Genomic DNA, 17,044 nt, shown 5'->3' with positions numbered 1-17,044 from the left:
AAAAGTGTGTGCAGTAGAAAAATATGGTGATAAGTACCCAACAGTGAAAAGAGAAGCCATGTAAATCTCCTGGATTGGTTTATACCCCAGTGGCTGAGATATCAAAGAAATGGAAAGGAATATAGAAGTAGGAACATGATATCTCCCAAAATGTAACTGCTTCAGGTTTCTTATTTTTTGCAGCAGTACTGGTTTACAATGGAAAAAATGATTTTTTTGTTCTTTTGACATTTTTGGTTCTGAAGATGGCCAGTTTCTCTTTGAAGAGTTCATCTTATAGCTTCACGATGAGCTACAGGTGGCTTGTGAAATCAGTATGACAGTGTATCACTCATTATGACACTTTCTGCTGACTAAGGGCAACCTTTAAAAATGAATTGGCTGATTAATGCGCATTTTTATCAACATTATTAATTCTTAGCCCACTTCATGCATGGAACTGACCTACAAGATACTTTTTAGAAAAAGCATCAGAAATTCCCTAAAAGCTTAAAGCAAATAACATCCTTCACTCTGCTGCACGCCATTTACTTCAAGGGAGCCATCAAACTTAGCAGAGCTGGGTATTTCTCATTTTAAAATTAACAGTGTAAAAAACCTTTGATGTGTTATGTATGATTTAGCAGATAATGGCTACAAGGGATGTTATCCCTTTTACTGGTACAGTGTGCATATGGGAGAGTGCTGAAATGAATGAAGAGGAGGCATGTGTGCCGTAACTGACCAGCTCTTGCAAAGTGCTTGGTACTTTTCTTTCTTACAGCAGTTCATGAGAGTTGAAGGCACACTTCACTTTGCACGAGGCACTTAACACATCTTATCTAATCCATTTTTAATGTGACTTTCATTTTGAAGCATCCCGCTCTATAGGAAAATCAGATACAGCAGTGTGATGTTATTGCTAATGTTTTAGATGCAGTGAGGTCAGAGTTTACAGAACCATGTATCTCATAGCAACTACCTACGTTTACTCTCAATTGCCAGTTATAGAAGTTAATAAGGTAGACAAATTCGTTTCACAGTTTTCAGTTTGTTAATGTAGTTTGAAATATTCACATTTCCAATTTGCAGGAGCAGTCTGTCTTCCCCATCAGCGGAGACTGGACTTGACCCATCATACAATCACCTCAGCAGGACTTTATTCTTGGCTTTGCTGGGTCAATTTCGATCCTTTCTTCTGATTCTTCCAAAGATGAAACGAGGGGACACGTATTTACGGGAGAACATTGTGGCTGTGGACCTTGTAGGGGAAATGAACCAGTGATTGAGCACCTGGTGGGAAGGCAGGGCCAACCCAGGGGAGCTCAGTGCATGCAATGCACCTGAGTGACCAGAAGGGCTGGAGCCAGGATCCACCTCTTCCTAGACCTCATTTAAGGGTTGGCAGTGGAGGCAAGGGTATCTCACTGGAGATCCCTGTGTACCTGAGGCCTTCCAAAGGTAAGCATTTTTTCTTCCTTTGTTTCTGTGCCCAGAGCTGCTGCATTTGGGCTTGTTCTCATTTGCTGCAGCCTTGGATTGTGCCACTCTGCTATTACTGCTGTGCTTTCCAATCACATTATAGCATTACAGACCTCTTCTGTTTACGGATCAAAGTACATTTACAGCCTCATGTAACTGCATCTAGTTTGTGGTCAGACTCAGCTCCCTCTGGCTGCTTAGTTGGGATATGTCAAGGATGAGTGCCTCTGAATATTCTCGGTCCTTTCCTTTCTTCTTGTGGGGAATGAGGAAGTAAGAATAGCAAATAAAACCAGAGATGGAATTCTTGCTGTGATTCAGTGCTGCTACTTACTCTCTAAGAGACACAGGTTTGCCCATACACAGAGTGATATGCTAGAGGTGTGTAGTACTTTGGTATCTGTGCGGCACAGCTTTGTCCTGTGGATTTCTTGCTCTAAATGTGGTTTCCCCCACTGCTGCAGGATGCTCTGAAAGATAGAAAGAGTAATGAAAGCTTGGACGACATCAGAATGTCTTGTCCTTACCTCGTTGCTCAATAACTTTTGAATAAGCTGCTTCTTCCTGCCTTTATTTGTTGAAAAAAAAAATGCATTAACTACCTCTAGGAAGTTGATTTGCAAGCTGGTTCCACAGGAAAAAAAGAGGGCCATTTTCTACATCAAAGAACACTAAGCTTCTTGTCCAAGCCTCATCAAAAGGATGATTTCTGCACCAGTATTCCTTAGAAAATGGCAGGAGGAACTAAGCAACAAAATTAGAATGAAACATTAATTTAAAAGAACACAAGCATCCTAATTGGAGATTTACTTTAACAGATTCCCCTATGTTTGAAAAATGATGGCTGGGAGCTAATCAGACTTTCAGCAGCAACATCTCTGAATTGTTCATAATAACTCTTAAATCCTTTCACTGCAATTTCAAAACAAATTTAGAAGCCGTTATCCATGTGGGTAATCTAAGGAACCATATCTTGATCCTTTGCTCAAAAAAGATGTATTCATTAAAATTGCTAAAAACGACAGAGAACAGAAGGCATGCCAAGGTCAATGTGATATTCTTGTTCTGCAATGACAGCAGTAGTCTGTACAGAATATATATAAATCATATCTGGGCCAGCTAAGTTCCACTGACTCAGCTAATGTCACACCTGGGATGAAGGGCCACAAGTTATTGGTACTTCTTGTGAGAAGCCAAATAAACGTGCCTCCAGATCATGTCCATCTCATACAGTGGTGTACGAGATGCAAAAGTGAACATCCCAAATTCTCATTGCTTAGAGTACACCATGGGGATAAAGAGTATTCCTTGTGGCTGAGGAATATGAACTGTGACAATGCAGTCAGCAATGAGAAGCTGCCTGTGTGTCTTTTATAGAGAAAAAATAATTCTCATTAATATTAACAAAAAATAGCCACGTTCATCTGGTTAAATTCAAGAACATATTGCGAATACTTGAATATACTGCTGCTTACATGTGCGAAGGCATCCTATGCTAATTCTTTCACAGTACCCCACTGATAGGTTTTTGAGCATTATAGGCAGGAGATTAGAAAAGCCACGTGTTGAGAGTGACAAGGAGACAGCCACAGAAGTACAGCATCTGGAACGGAGGAGCACTTATTAATAAAAAGAGACGTGCATACAGTGCTGACTGCTGGCAAGTGATGCACTCCCATAGAGTGAGTGTGAGTTTCCCATGGAATTAATTTAAGTTCCATTTAATCCTGTTCATTGTTTAATTAAAAGGCAGAGTAGCGGGAGACCTTCATCTCCTCTGTTGGAGCCCTTCACTTTTTAGTGCTGGGCTCTGTATGGTGAGGTTTGTATGAGGTGGAAAGCAGCTGCCCAAGCAGTGTCCTGGATTTCAGAGCATAGTGACACTACTGTGTGCTCACTGAAAGAATCTATATTGCGGCACATTGCTGCTTCATTACTGATGCTCAGGAGGTAAAAAGAGAGAAGACAGGAGAAGGACTTTTCAATCAGTGGACAGACAATGTAATCAGGGTGGTATTTATACTGGAGGGCTGCTTTCATAAGTCTGTGCTCTCTCTTTCCTTTCCTAGACCTACTCTGCACCTACCAGATTTACTGCCAGCTTTGGATCCCCTTTGTCTGGTGTGTTGGCTGCAGCAGTGCCTAAACTAAGCTCTTAATGACAAATCCAGTGGGACCACGTGGAAAAAAATAAATAAATTAGTTACCTGAACTCTACAAGGAAAACAGGAGAATTTTGCATAGGCTGCTTAGGATAGGCAATAATGCTGGATGACATGATAGCAATGTTTCACATAGCACTAAAGGTCAGGATGCCTATTCTCAGACTTCATATGCTTTATTTTGGATCTCTGTATTTCCTTCAGGAAAGTTCAGTAAAACGTCTGTGTTCTTTGATCAGGTTTCTGATAAACTCAGGATCTGAAGAAGGGTACTGGACGTTCAGTGGAAGAGGTTAAGGAACATTTCTACAAACTTAAAACTACTATTACTGTACTTTAGCAAGACAATCTTTGCAGTAGCTTTTCAAGTGTTAGAGCTTAGAAAGTGAGCAAAAAGATTGCTTTGCAGTTTAGTTCTTCAGCGTGCAGTATGCTTGTTATGCACCGTGTATGCACTATGTGCTACAGTTAGATTGAAATACAATATATCTGATAGAATGGAGTTCTTGCTGCTGACATTTAGGTACAACCTAAATGCAAATATTGATAATAGGCTGCTACAATAGACCACTGATCCAGCGTTCATTTCAGACACAGTGACATGGCTCAGTCCTGGCACTTCCTCAGCACCTGATTTAAGGGCTTGCCTGTAAACAAGCTTTGCTGAACTTTGTCAGACTAGGCTGAGGTGATGTTGTGAAACGGGTATCTTGTTTTCTGCGAAGCTAGCAACTCGAGATATTTTCTGCCTGGGAGTGGTGGAAGGGTGCAGACTTCTCAGGTAGCAGAGGCAACTAGAAGTAGTTTGAAATTTTATCTGCCTGTAAATTTGCTGTTTTTTTTTAATATATATTTTGATGTATGCCACGAAGATATTCTGGTAATTTCTTTTTTGTGTGGTGTATCTCTTTGCTTCCTGCCTTGCACTAGTGTTTCCAAACACAGTGGAAAATGATGACTAATCAGCAAAGCTGAGGCTACCTTGCAGGCTGTCTGTGCCTTTATTCAGAGTCTTGAAAGAACATCTGGGGCTCTTCTTCCAAAAGTGCTTTGATTTTGAGCTCAGGAGAAATGTGGGGGCAGGATGTTCTCTGTGAATCAACCCTCACCCCTGTTGGTCTGACAAAGCAAAACCCAAGTTTTTTGACCTTGCTGGAAAGTCTTTTCTGTTTATTCATGAATTTTACTGTGGTCAGGACATGGGAAAGATTCTGGCTTTACATGTTTGCACTGGAAAATGCTCCTGCTTTTGTTCATTCAAATGGAGAAAAGGTTTTTGTTCTGCTCCTTGTACTGCGAGTATAAGAGGAAACTGCCCGTATTTCCATTGCTGTTTCTACATTGCCATGGGAACAGATTTGAAGTACTGCATCCATTAAGTCACTTAACTGAAAAATGGCACAGTTTATCCATTCAAACCACACCGTTGCCCCTGCTCTGTGTATGTCTACATGGCACCGTGTAGTTTTTGAGCTAGCTTGATCCCAGCTGCAATATAGCTGTGTTGACTGCTGTTGGTTAGGATCGCTTGGCTTGAGATAAATAACACAGACAGGGCATCGTGCTAACATAGCTGGGCTGCCAATTCAAACTTATGTGAGATGATTCAGAGGTAGCTCAGGTACATGCACTGATATAACACTGCATTTAATTGCACAAGACTTCCTCATTAGACTTCTCATAATACTTTACATTGGGTTACTACTTACTAATGCAAAAATGTAATGATCTACTTACTTACTTTGTTCACTTTGAGGTTGGTTTCTGGTTCTGTTATGCAAAAGCAGGCTTAAATGTAATAGAATAATGCTTTCAAATGTAGTTCCTCTGTAGTTTAGCAATTACTGTTTGTTAAGCATGGTAGAATCAGGAGTGAGTGAGGCAGAAATGGAGACAAAATGAGGCCTCTGGAAAAAACTGTAGTGCTGTATTCTTGACTGAGTGATATTTAATTGCTAAAGAATTTCCAAGTGTACGTTTGTATGATGAAACCTATCAAAACTGTATGAATTTAAGTACCTTTTTAAAACCTACTTCAAGAGAGAATTGCAGGGAGTAATCTTTGAGTTTATTCACCTTTTAAATGAGACCGCATTCACAGGCTTTTAATTTTATCTGTAGGATCTACCAGTATGCGTGGGTTTTTTTTTGGAGGAATAGCATAACTCTTTTGGGTCCTCTGTTTGAACAGACACAAAATATAGATTACAGAAGTTTACAGAAGAAGTTGTAAGTACCTGATAAATGCTGTCAGAGTTCTGCTACTCTGTGTTTGTCACACCTGGTACTGTAGGTGATTCAAATGAGATTGTTGGCCCAGTTCAGAAGGACAGTGATTCTGCAGCCAGGCTGGAGAAGCTGGGCAGCTAGCAACTATCCTAAATCACCAGGAGAGCAAGAGGATGAAAGAGGGAGGAAAAGAGGAAAAAAATTTTTTCCGCCTTTATTACTATTAACAGCTCTCGCTTCAGTATTGCCAGCCTCTCTTTAGCAGTCTGTAAAATGTTATTTTTCTTAACCTCTTGAATAGACGTGTAGGTTAATTTTCAGATATCTGTCAATGGTAAATAAAAACTCTGCAGAGAATTTACTATTTTTAAAAAATTGTCTAAGCATTATTTGACAATTTCTGAAGAGGGTGCAGTGTGGAAATAAGTCTGAGCTTTGACTTTTTACCAATGAGGTGCAGGTTAGAATGCCACTTAGCACGCCATGCAGATGTCTCCTTTTGCAGCTCTGTGAACTGGATTCTGTGTGAGGGGAGTTATGTTTGGTAGCTGATTAACTACCCTTCCTTTGGAATCTTCTTGATTCGAGCTGAGCCTCAGATGATATCAATAGCATGAGAGAGAATGAGCATTTGTTTGGGGTGTGTCTCAAAATACGTTTTATGGATTAAAATGAGAACTACTCAGTTGTTAGTTTCAGTCATGTTAAACTTATTTAGTGAGCTGAGTCTGTATGCTTTGCTTGGCAAGCAATGTAAAAGACAGCTAAAATGGATTTTATGAATTTATTAGGAATAAGGAAAAAAAGCAAGCAACCAACCTTCCCTGATACATAGCGGGGGGGAAATAAAGAGTGAGGCAGACAGGATTGGAGTAGTCAATGCCTTCTTTGTTTCTTTCTTCACTAAACAGTTAATTGTGATCAGATGCTTAATTAAATTAATTTTAATAAGGGGATAGGCATGCAGGCCAATGCAGGGAAATAATAAGTTTTGTGTTTTTTAGTGAAAAGGCTTGATAAAGTACAGGCTTGGTCTCGGCTATGTAAGGAGTACGCTGAAGTGATTTCTCAACTATTAGAGGCTATCTGCAAGATTTCAGGAACGATGTCCCAAAGGAGAGGAGAAAAACAACCATAACAATTACCTTTAGAGCGGAAAAATCTAGTGGCTAGTTGAGCAGCCAGTCACATTTTGATTCCTTAAGGATTTTGACCTAAGACAGTCAAGAGTTTTATATTGACAGGTAATGTAATTGTGGTAGATCTGAACTACCAGCAGGGCAGAGGCAGTATCTTTGGTATATCTGAGTGCTTTTAAATACTTTTTAGGTAACGCTTTTTCTGAAAGGCCCAAATGCCATAAGCCAGCTATGTGAGTCAGTCTAGAGGTCATTACCATAAAGGCTCATTTACTTCTTTTAAAGGCAGTTGTTCAGCAGTCTGAGGGGTGCACAATGGCTTGCAATGAAACTGGGAGAGCTTCGGGGGTTGGAGCAGAGCAGATTTGTTGTGTACTCTGTTCTGGACAGCATTTTCCTTTAATAACTTTGTTATGACTCAAAATGAAGAAGAGAGGAATCAAACACTGAAGGATAGTGTGAGAACAGAGGCCAAACTGGAAAGAGTTAAACTCTATTTTTGGAAACCAAATGCATATATACCACAAGTCTTCAGCTACTCAGGTGTGTGCCAACTACATGGCACAGTTGCAGAAAGGCAAACATCATTCCAGAAAGGTGTAGGAGGGATGTCAGATGCAGTTATTCCATGCACCTTGTTGCTAGAGAAGGCTCAGCTCTACTCCTGCCTTCAGCTCTAGGCACCATGCTTCAGGAATGAATTTGAAGGAGATGAGGGAAGAGTAATGAGAACAGCAGGTAGTTTAGAAGACGTGAGCTAGGAGATAAATGATGATAATTTCTTCCCCCTCAAAGCAAAAAGGAATAACTTGTGTTGTAGCAAAGACTTGCAAGGAATTTTTGGCATTCTAATAGGATTTCTATTTGCTGTCTGAACAGAGAGCTTTTTTGGCAGAGGCTAGGTGGTGGAGGTGCAGGCATTAGTGTCCCTGAAGAATGGCTCAAATACTCACGGGGTAACTCGCTTTTAAGAAAATAGTGATTGGTGTTATTTGCCTAAACAGACTGGAATGAGAATGTTGTCTCTCAGTGTTAACCACCAAGTATTCTGAGCTTTTTCCGAGTGTTCTCTATTTTCTTTTTAATATCCTTCTAATGCCATTTGACTCACTCTACTGCTACCTTTTTCCTCTATGTTTTTCAAGATTATTTCTTAGTCTGGTTCTGCTGGCCATGCCACGGGCCCTTCCTTGCACACTGTGGCAACCACGGGGCTTTTTCTTGGTACTGGGGCAAAGGGTGTTAGTGTGTTGAGGCCAGCAGCTGCTTTCTCACCAGAAATGGCAAAATAATTATTTAGGACTTTTAAGGCAACCATTTATGTGATGAAACAAAATACAAGACATACGGAGATCCGTTTCATTAATGCCTTGGTGGGACTTCTGACTTACACAAAGCCTGTATGACTTACCTATGGAAGATATAGTAATGGCTTGATTTTTTTCTTCTTATGGAAAGATGTTCGGCTTTTCTCAGAAAACATTTTCTCACCTATATCATTCTGTACAGTGTAAAACAGATGCTCTTTCACTGTTTAAATTGAACATGTAGGATTCATAATATCTGTAATTTTCAGGCAGTACCTAAATTCAAATTTATGCATTTAAACTGAAATAGAACCTTGACAGTATTTATTTTACATACTTATTTGTCTCGCTTACCTATCCCTCTAGGCTAGGTAGGTTGTTACTGTTATCCGAGGAGTTGCTATGGAAACAGTATTACACTCTCCTTCCTTTTCAGTCTGTTTCTCTGAGGCAGGATCTGTCTCTTTAACACTGTGGCTGTGCTAAAATGGAAGTAAAACCCTAATAATTATATACCAAGAGTTAACTCACTGGCTGATACTGAGTGGAATAAATTTGTTGAAATCAATGAAACAGTGTCAAATGGAAAGGTGAGACTGTGTCCCTGGATTTTTAATCCTTCCTCTTCTCTTTTTCTCCAAAATTAAATATGGAAGTGCTTTGAGGTCAAAGTCAGGTATCTGTAAGGAAGAAGTTTTTCAGGCGAAGAATGGGCTTTTTTTTCAGTTATGGTAGGTACATCTTTGTCGCCTTATTGCTATCCTTGGGCAATGGTGATGGTTTACAAAAATGTAACTGGAAGAAGGTATTAATGACTTTAAATTCTGAAGAGTTTCCAGTGAAGTCTTCAAGAGAAAGATGTTGCACTTTGTACAGTATTTAAGTACTGGCACATGTACATGCACTCCTTATGGCAAGCAGATACAAAGATCACTCACTGAATTGAAAAATGTACCAGAAATATGAGTTTATATTGTGTAGACATCAAAGCAACCTTGTAAAGCAAAACACAGTGAGAGGGAAAGTGGCTTCTCTTATCCTTAAATCTCAGATTTCAATGGTGAAATAGGACCTAAAATGAAAGAATCAAGAGAGCTTCTGTTCATGTGATCCTTTATATTTTAGGTGAACTTTTATCAGTCTCTGATGAAAGAGGTTCAGCAGCACTCCAACAAAAGGTTGGGATTATGTGTTTGCAAAGTGAACTCCTAACTGCAAGGACTATTTGAGCAAGAACTGTAGTCAAGGTAACCAACCACCAAATGATGGGCATCGGTTCAGTTGGCAGTCAGTGCCAAGAGGACCGACATCCTTGCCTTGTGTTTGTTGATCAGATGGTGGTGGCAGGGTAGTTAGTTTTTAGAATACAGTGGTTGCTTTGTTTGTTTCAAACTGATCTAATAGTGGCCAGGTACTGCATCAACCTGATTCTAAAATAGTACTCTGTGCAGCTATTAACATGGCTTAGCAACTATTAACGTGATTTGCAGGAAGTGGAGACACCATAAATAGCCTTGGCTGAATTTAATTTTATTTCCGAAAGAATTTTCTGAATTCAGGCACCATTAATGTTGAGTAGCTGATACAAATAGGCCACGTTATGGAACACATTCTAGAATATATGTATGAAAAAATATGATTTAAGTGTAGGGTGCAGAGCTGAAGATCAAAAGTGCTGAATGACTAGGGATTGTTGGGATAGATGGAGGGCAGATGCCTTCAAGAATTGTTTAGGTTTATGTGGTTGGCAGAATCAGTTGGTTATAAAGAATTGCTGGGTAGGCAGATGCAAAGCTAGAGCTGTGTTTGGGATTGGAGGTAGGGTTTTTACTAGGTATGGAAATGCCGCTAGTTTGAGTTAAAAATCTTCAGCTCATGCAGTCTATTATGTGGGCAATATTTCATGTAGTCCATATGGTGCCTTTTGAGAGAGACTAAAGTTCAACAGATCATTCATGTCTTCTCAACTGCTTTGTCATGATGGTGCAAAAGAGGGTATAAAATAAATCTCTGCCATCAGATAATTGTTTCTATTTCCTTTATGAATCCTTTAATTGCAACGTGACTGTTTCAGGTGGCATGTCTGCAGGAACATCTGAGCTGCCCTGAAATCTATTCATTTCGGCTCAAAGATCTCTAGATCTGTAGTTACAGCTGACTTAATTTCTACAAAATTATCCTGCCACTCCAAATCCTGCAGTGAGAGTGCAGTGAAATAGAACTATGGTAAAGGCTATTCGCACGCTTCATATGATATAATGAACTAAATATCTACTGGATTTCACTAGGTTTAGAATTTTGTTTGAGGTGACAGAATTTTTAGGGCAAGATGATACAAATTAGAAGGCTGCATGCGATTTGTTCCTCTGAAAAGAAAAAATAAAAATAATACTATATTTTTGGTCAAAATAATTACAAGAATGATAGGAAATATGAGAATTTATCTGCTTATGCATAATATAAGTGCCAAGAACAGGTAAGAAAATCAGCAAATGCTAGAATTAGAAAAAATAATACTCTGAAAAATATCAGAGGCTCTATTATGAAGTTTCTTTCATCTTCTTCTGACTATGTCTATTCATTTAAACCTGCATTGTATTATAGAAACTTCTTTGTATGGTTCAGTGTATCTCAATTAAGATTTTACTGCCCTGTCATAAAGCTTATCACAGGCTAAAAGTTTGCTTTTATTTCTCATTCCGTGAAGCCTGCCAAATTCTGTATGAGCTGTCACTCGCTGTATTACACTCAGTGGATGAATAGAAGTTTGTTCACAATGAAGTTGTCCCAAATTTCTCAGGGCTTTTTAGACCATTTGCAGTCTGTCCTATCTTCCTAAATCCGCTGCACAGAGCTTTTGAGTCAGAAATGACTGTGCTGCAGTGCACCAAAACAGCAGACAATGGACCTGAAGAAACAAGAACATCAATCACTTAAGAGGTATTTCTAGCAGCAGCTTCATTTTGGTCTCTTTTATACTTGTAATATATAACAAAATGATATGGTGTGTTAATGGCTGAATATAGAAGAACTGCACTTCACACTGTAAACTGGAAATGTCAGAAATGAGAGTAATATCTCTTTGACCCAAGACATAAGCAAGAGTTAACGTGTCAGTAATAGCTGTCACAGTGTCACTGCAGTGGTTCTCTTATAATATGCATTTGGCACAGAGGCATAGCTGTTCACCTACAAAAGCCTAAACTACAATGTGTGAGTGATTCAGACAAGGGACACTAATGTCTGCTTGCTTTTGAGCATGTAAACGCTTGCAGAAAAGTTCACTCTGGATAGAAAGTCACTGTAGGGTCTTTATCTCTGAGGTAAATAACATTCAGTGACGAACTATGGGCTCTGAATTTATAAGGGTGTGTATTTGGTGGTAAATCACATGAAGACATTAAACTTGAGTAACAATTTAGAATATTCCTGGAGAATTTGCATAAACACAAAAATACGAAAGATGAGAGGATGTTTTTCACAAAAGGCTCACACAGGCTACTCACACCCTCAATTTCTTCAGCTTCAATAAGGTGCCAGTAGTCCAGGTCCATTTCCTCATATGAATATGTAAGAACAGACTTATGTATCTGTGAAGGAGCATTCAACATTCAAGGAGGAGGAATTTGTAAAAGTGTTACAATGTGCATCTTATATGTGCCTTCTGCTAGGGTGGGTGAGAATGTAAGGAATTAAATGTCTGGGAGACTTAAAATGATGAACACTAACTCTGCAAGTGCCTTACTCCTTCTGTGCTGAAATGAGTCCTGTCTTGTGGACATATGATGTCCCCAACCTATTCAGTTTTTATCTGAATTTTGTCTGCTTTGAGGCTGTTCATGCGAATATACCAGGGGATGGATTTAGCATCTACATCACTTGGGTGAGTTAAGCCATTTGCAGTATTTCCTTCAGTTAGTTCTCTTTTCCCAGCAGTATGCAGGGCCCTGGAAAATAACTGGTACTGGGATGTGTTTCAAACTGGTTATGAATGAAGGAATTGAGATGTGTTTTGCAACTGTAATGTAACAAGCCTGTATGTACCTTTAAGCAGCACAACTGAAATGAAGAGCAGCACTGTAGAGATCATTGCTCAACTTTTCTGAAGCTTTCCTGATGCGTGTGCCCTGTCTTTATTGGATGCCTTAGCATGAATCGTTCTGCTTTGTCTGGAGGGCATTGATTGTATTCATTCTGAATGCTGCGGTTTTTGTAACCTGTGATTTTTTGGGAGATATGACATTGTCCTTGTGTCAGCATCTCCTGTGAGATTCAAACTAAAATTCTTTTAAAGTTGAATGAGAATTTTGGCGCTGACGGCAATATATCCAAGATTTTCACATGGGGTTTTCTGACTGCCCTTCTCATTATGCTTAAATGTCATGAGGCACAGTCAGATGTCAGCTAAGAGAGTTCAGTGCTAGTAGACTTCAGTAGTGTGAAAATGACATTTCAGTTGAGGGCTACCTATGTTTTTCCTTTACAAGAGTCACAACTGTATGGCGTTAGGCATGTGCTGCTGTATGTGTGCACTCAGACAGCGTAAGTTGGTGATGAGCTGCTGAGGAGCTGGCATATTCTTATATCCAGAATGCAGAGACCTATTCCCTTCTGCTTCCACCCCTTGCATGATGATTTGTCAGAGCACGACTCTTGGCAAGTGCTGCAGCAGACTGCTGAGATTCATGAGGCAATTGAAGGACCCACACTAAATAAGCAGATGTTTATTTCTGTGATTGTACTGCAGGATTGCAATCTCTGTTTTCATCAGCATGCCATGATGAGTGACAGAAAACTACAGCAGTGTTCACAGAAAGAATTTCATGTGTTGTGGTCACATAGTTAATTTCGCCAAGAATATTTGTTCTGAGTTAAAGCAAACAGTCAATAGTAACACTTCATTTTTCCAAAACAAAACCATTGTTCTGTTAAATTGTCTCCTGCTTTCAGTTTTAAATTCTTCAATGTCTTATGTCCCTGGATTCCTACTGGAGGAATTATTGGACACTTTATCATCATTTCTGTATTATTTCCCCTGTGAAAATCAAATGCCTGGTCAGGGCCATAAAACATGAGTGTCATATTTTTAAAACTGCCAGACTTCGTGTGAAACTGTGAAGTCAAAATCAGCAGAGGGAGATCCTTCGTCAGTCCTCAGCACTAGGGGCCTTCAGTGAGATGCAGGAAGAATTCCAGAAGGAGCCACTCACAGGCCTGCAAGACATTTGAGTTGAGCTATGCAGTTTGGCTCTTAAGTTGTGCAGGTTAGACTGAGACCCACACTGTTAAAATTCCCTTTGGGAGAGAGTAGGTACAGATCGGTGAAGGATATTGACTCTGTGAGCTCAGGGACTGGGTTTCCCTTGTCTTTTCCAAGTAGATGCCCTGTGCTTGGTGTTGGCAGGGTTTTTGCTAGGTTAAAGCTTCCAGGGAATGGAGTTACTGCCCATACTGGGCTCTGTGGAGCCCAGTATCTTTTATCTGTGGGATAAAACTTCTTTAAAAGACAGGTGATTATTTTTGGAAAGTGTTGTTCTTGTGTATCTGCAACTTCAGCCCATTTTCTGAGTTTTTTTAAAATATTTCCATTTTTTAAAATATTTCACATCCACAAATGCATGCATGCATACTTAAAGCTTGTAATTTTAAAAGATTTTAAAGATTCTGATTTTTATTTGTTTTTAAAACACTATTTAATAAACTTTAAAAGAAAAACGATATGAAAAATGCTTGTCAAAGAAAAAGTTCTGATCTATTTTGGAAACTTTAAAAATAATGTTTTCACTATTCAAAATCGTTAGTAAAGGTGAGTTTAACTTTTATGATACCCAATTCTTATGTTGAAAATTTTAGGTAGCAGCAGCATCGACTTAATCACTATAATCTCTATGATAGATACAACTCACACTGTCTTTACAGACTTATACTAACAACTGTAATTCTAAAAGTAATTGCATTTATGGAATAACAACAATGGCTGCAGAAGAAACATTCTGAATAACATAAGGGATGATGGAAGCAGTTGTCGTTAGGTGTTAATTTCCGTTTATGCCTCAGGAACACTGAATTTCATTAGTAATAATTCTTTGTGCTAAAAATTAGGACAAAAATGGTCCTACTCTTAACACTAAAAGTCTAAAGTTTGCTTTTGACTGTATTTGTAAGATGTATTCCTGTAAGATCTACTACTGTATTTCTTGGCTACAGAAACTGAGGATTTTAACATGCAGTCTTTGAGGACTTCTGTGAATAGGTTTTCAATATATTGCGTATTTTTAAAGGTCTGAGATGAGAAAGATGATGTGTCTTAAATTGATTAGAGAACATCTTTTACACTTAGAGATGCTGTATGACCACTGTGAGATGTTCATAAATCTTATTTCTTTTTGGCAATAATTTTTATATGCTGCTTGATTTATGTTCTGAGAGGGATGCCAAGAGACTAGCACCATAAATCATGAAAATGGAACAAGCTAACATGCAATAGGTAGTTACAAAATTCATATTTGGTATTAGATGAAATAAATTGTAAATATTCAGAAGATGATAGTGTGCACTAATGTACATAATTAATCCAGGTTTGCATGCAGAAACTTGACAAGCTGAGTGTACTGATTTCTTCTGAGTGCTATAAACCTTGGGAATAGTCTTCCCTCCTTTGATGTTAACCGCCACAGGGCTTTGCTTGTGCCAAGGTTTCACCTGAGATCGTGATCTTTCCCAAAAAATCCAGAACGTCTTAAAAGGAGGAGCAGGAAGATGTATCAATTGAACCGGGTTATAAAAAGCAAGGAGCAGAACATTAGGAAAGCAGGATGGCACAGAGGCTGTGTAGAAGAAATTTTATGTAGCACAGTGATCTTAATCTGTAGCAGGTGGTAGTCTGTGGGGCTCACCTCTGGGATAAGCTATAGGAGGCATTTTTGCTGGTGAGCAAATCACATCTTTCCTGCCCATAGTCCTGGATTATATTTATTAGGGAGCTGGTTGAGGAAGAAACTTTTAGAAACCCAACAAACTGTGTTTACTGGAAGCCTAGCAAGTGGTACTAGCCAGCAAATACTTGTATGCAAGAGTTTATGTGAGCTTCTTAGCACCCACATAAATAAAGAGGGGGTATCTCCCCCTCTTTTTCTAGTGCCAATATGAAAGATTGAAATGGCAGCTATAGGAAATACTAAATACGAAAACATGTCATAGGCAAACAAGACTACAGGGTATAAGATTTATCAAATTGTGCAGCTGGTGTGGAAGAGCACTTAAACCTTGTGGACAGAAAAATCTACAGAGTAGAAACACAATCAAACAAATTTTTCCAATTGAATTTTGAGAGAGCATTGAGGAAGCTGAGGCTCACTGTGAGTCTGGCACATTGCAGATAGCTGGTGCTCAAGAGGATCATCATCTCTCAATAGGAGACCTTTTTCTGTAGAGGTTAATATATAGAAGATTGTGAATGTAAGAAATAGAGGTGGAAAAATCAGTTAGTACATGAAAATAGAGCTAAACAGCATGTAGAGGGGGAAAGCGTACCAGTAGTAGCTGGTGGATTGTCAGCAATGAGCAGCCAGTCAGAGGCAGAGGGAAGAGTGAGGGAATTTCTAAAAGAAATTGGTATACCTTTGGTATACATCCATGGATGGTATACCAAAGAGGATCACAGAATCATAGAATCCTAAGAGCTGGAAGGAACCTTTTTTAAAGGTCACCTAGTCCAGCTCCCCTGCAATGAACAGGGACTTGCACAGCTAGGTCAGGTTGCCCACGGCCTGGTCCAGCTTCACCTTGAAAGCCTCCAGGGACGGGGCATCAACCACATCTCTGGGCAACCTGTTCAAGTGCCTCACCACCCTCACTGTAAAATACTTTTTCCTTATACCCAACCTAAATCTACCCTCTTAAGGCTTGAATCCATTTCCCCTTGTTCTATCACAACAGATCCTGCTAAAGAGTCTGTCCCCTTGCTTCTGGTAGCTCCCCTTTAGATGTTGAAAGGCCACCTCGGAGGCCTTTCAGGTCACCTCGGAGCCCTCTCCAGCTCTCTCAGCCTGTCCTCGTGGGGGAAGTGTTCCATTCCATGGACTGTTCTTGTGGCCCTCCTCTGGATGCGCTCCAGCAGGTCCATGTCTCTCCTCACTGAGGACTTCACATCTGGACACAGTACTCCAGGCGAGGCCTCACCAGAGCAGAGGGGCAGGATCACCTCCCTTGACCTGCTGGCCATACTTATTTTGATGCAGCCCAGGATACGATTGGCTTTCTGGGCTGTGAGGGCACATTGCTGGCTCAAGTCCAGTTTCCCATCCACCAGTACCCCCAGGTCTTTTTTGGCAGGGCTGCGCTCAATACTTTCATCCCCCAGCTGGTATTCATAGTGAGGGTAAAGGAAGGTGAAGCTGGATGTTTTGTCGTGTAGTATAGTAACTTACTAGATTGCAAGGAAAATCAGTTCAATTTCTAGCTGGTCAATAATGAAAATATTTAATTTTCCAGAAATAGATTGGAAAAATAAAAGACAGAGCTGAGATATTCCTGGATTTTGTAGGAATTAGGGCTTGATATCAAATAGTGAAGCAAGAAGAGGTAACAGTTTTGGTTGGATTGAGTCTTCACAAAGTTTTGTTCAGTTGTAAGCCAGAAAAATATAGACATGAAACTGAGACAGGGTTCTTAGAAAGGTAAGTGCTGTGATGCTTATGGTTTAGTGCTGTTTACAAAACAGAGGTACACAAAGATGTGAGTATGA

At 39.7% G+C, this 17,044-nt stretch overlaps 1 protein-coding gene and 1 long non-coding RNA gene across 5 annotated transcripts in view; one reads left to right on the top strand and one right to left on the bottom strand.

The window, feature by feature from the left end:
- Positions 1 to 17,044, top strand: part of NCKAP5 (NCK associated protein 5) — a 454,740-nt gene that overhangs the window by 46,201 nt on the left and 391,495 nt on the right. The gene's annotated exons all lie outside the window — the stretch shown is intronic.
- On the bottom strand, positions 837 to 8,689 carry LOC110399368. The gene is made up of 3 exons (XR_002439149.1): positions 8,653 to 8,689; positions 1,796 to 1,931; positions 837 to 1,240 (listed from the first exon to the last, which is right to left on the bottom strand). It is a non-coding gene; the product is annotated as an uncharacterized LOC110399368 (long non-coding RNA).

This window comes from Numida meleagris, chromosome 5, assembly GCF_002078875.1.
Source record: "Numida meleagris isolate 19003 breed g44 Domestic line chromosome 5, NumMel1.0, whole genome shotgun sequence".
NCBI lineage: Eukaryota > Metazoa > Chordata > Aves > Galliformes > Numididae > Numida > Numida meleagris.
The sequence above is the reverse complement of the archived record's forward strand: the minus strand, read 5'-3'. Positions and strand labels throughout refer to the sequence as shown.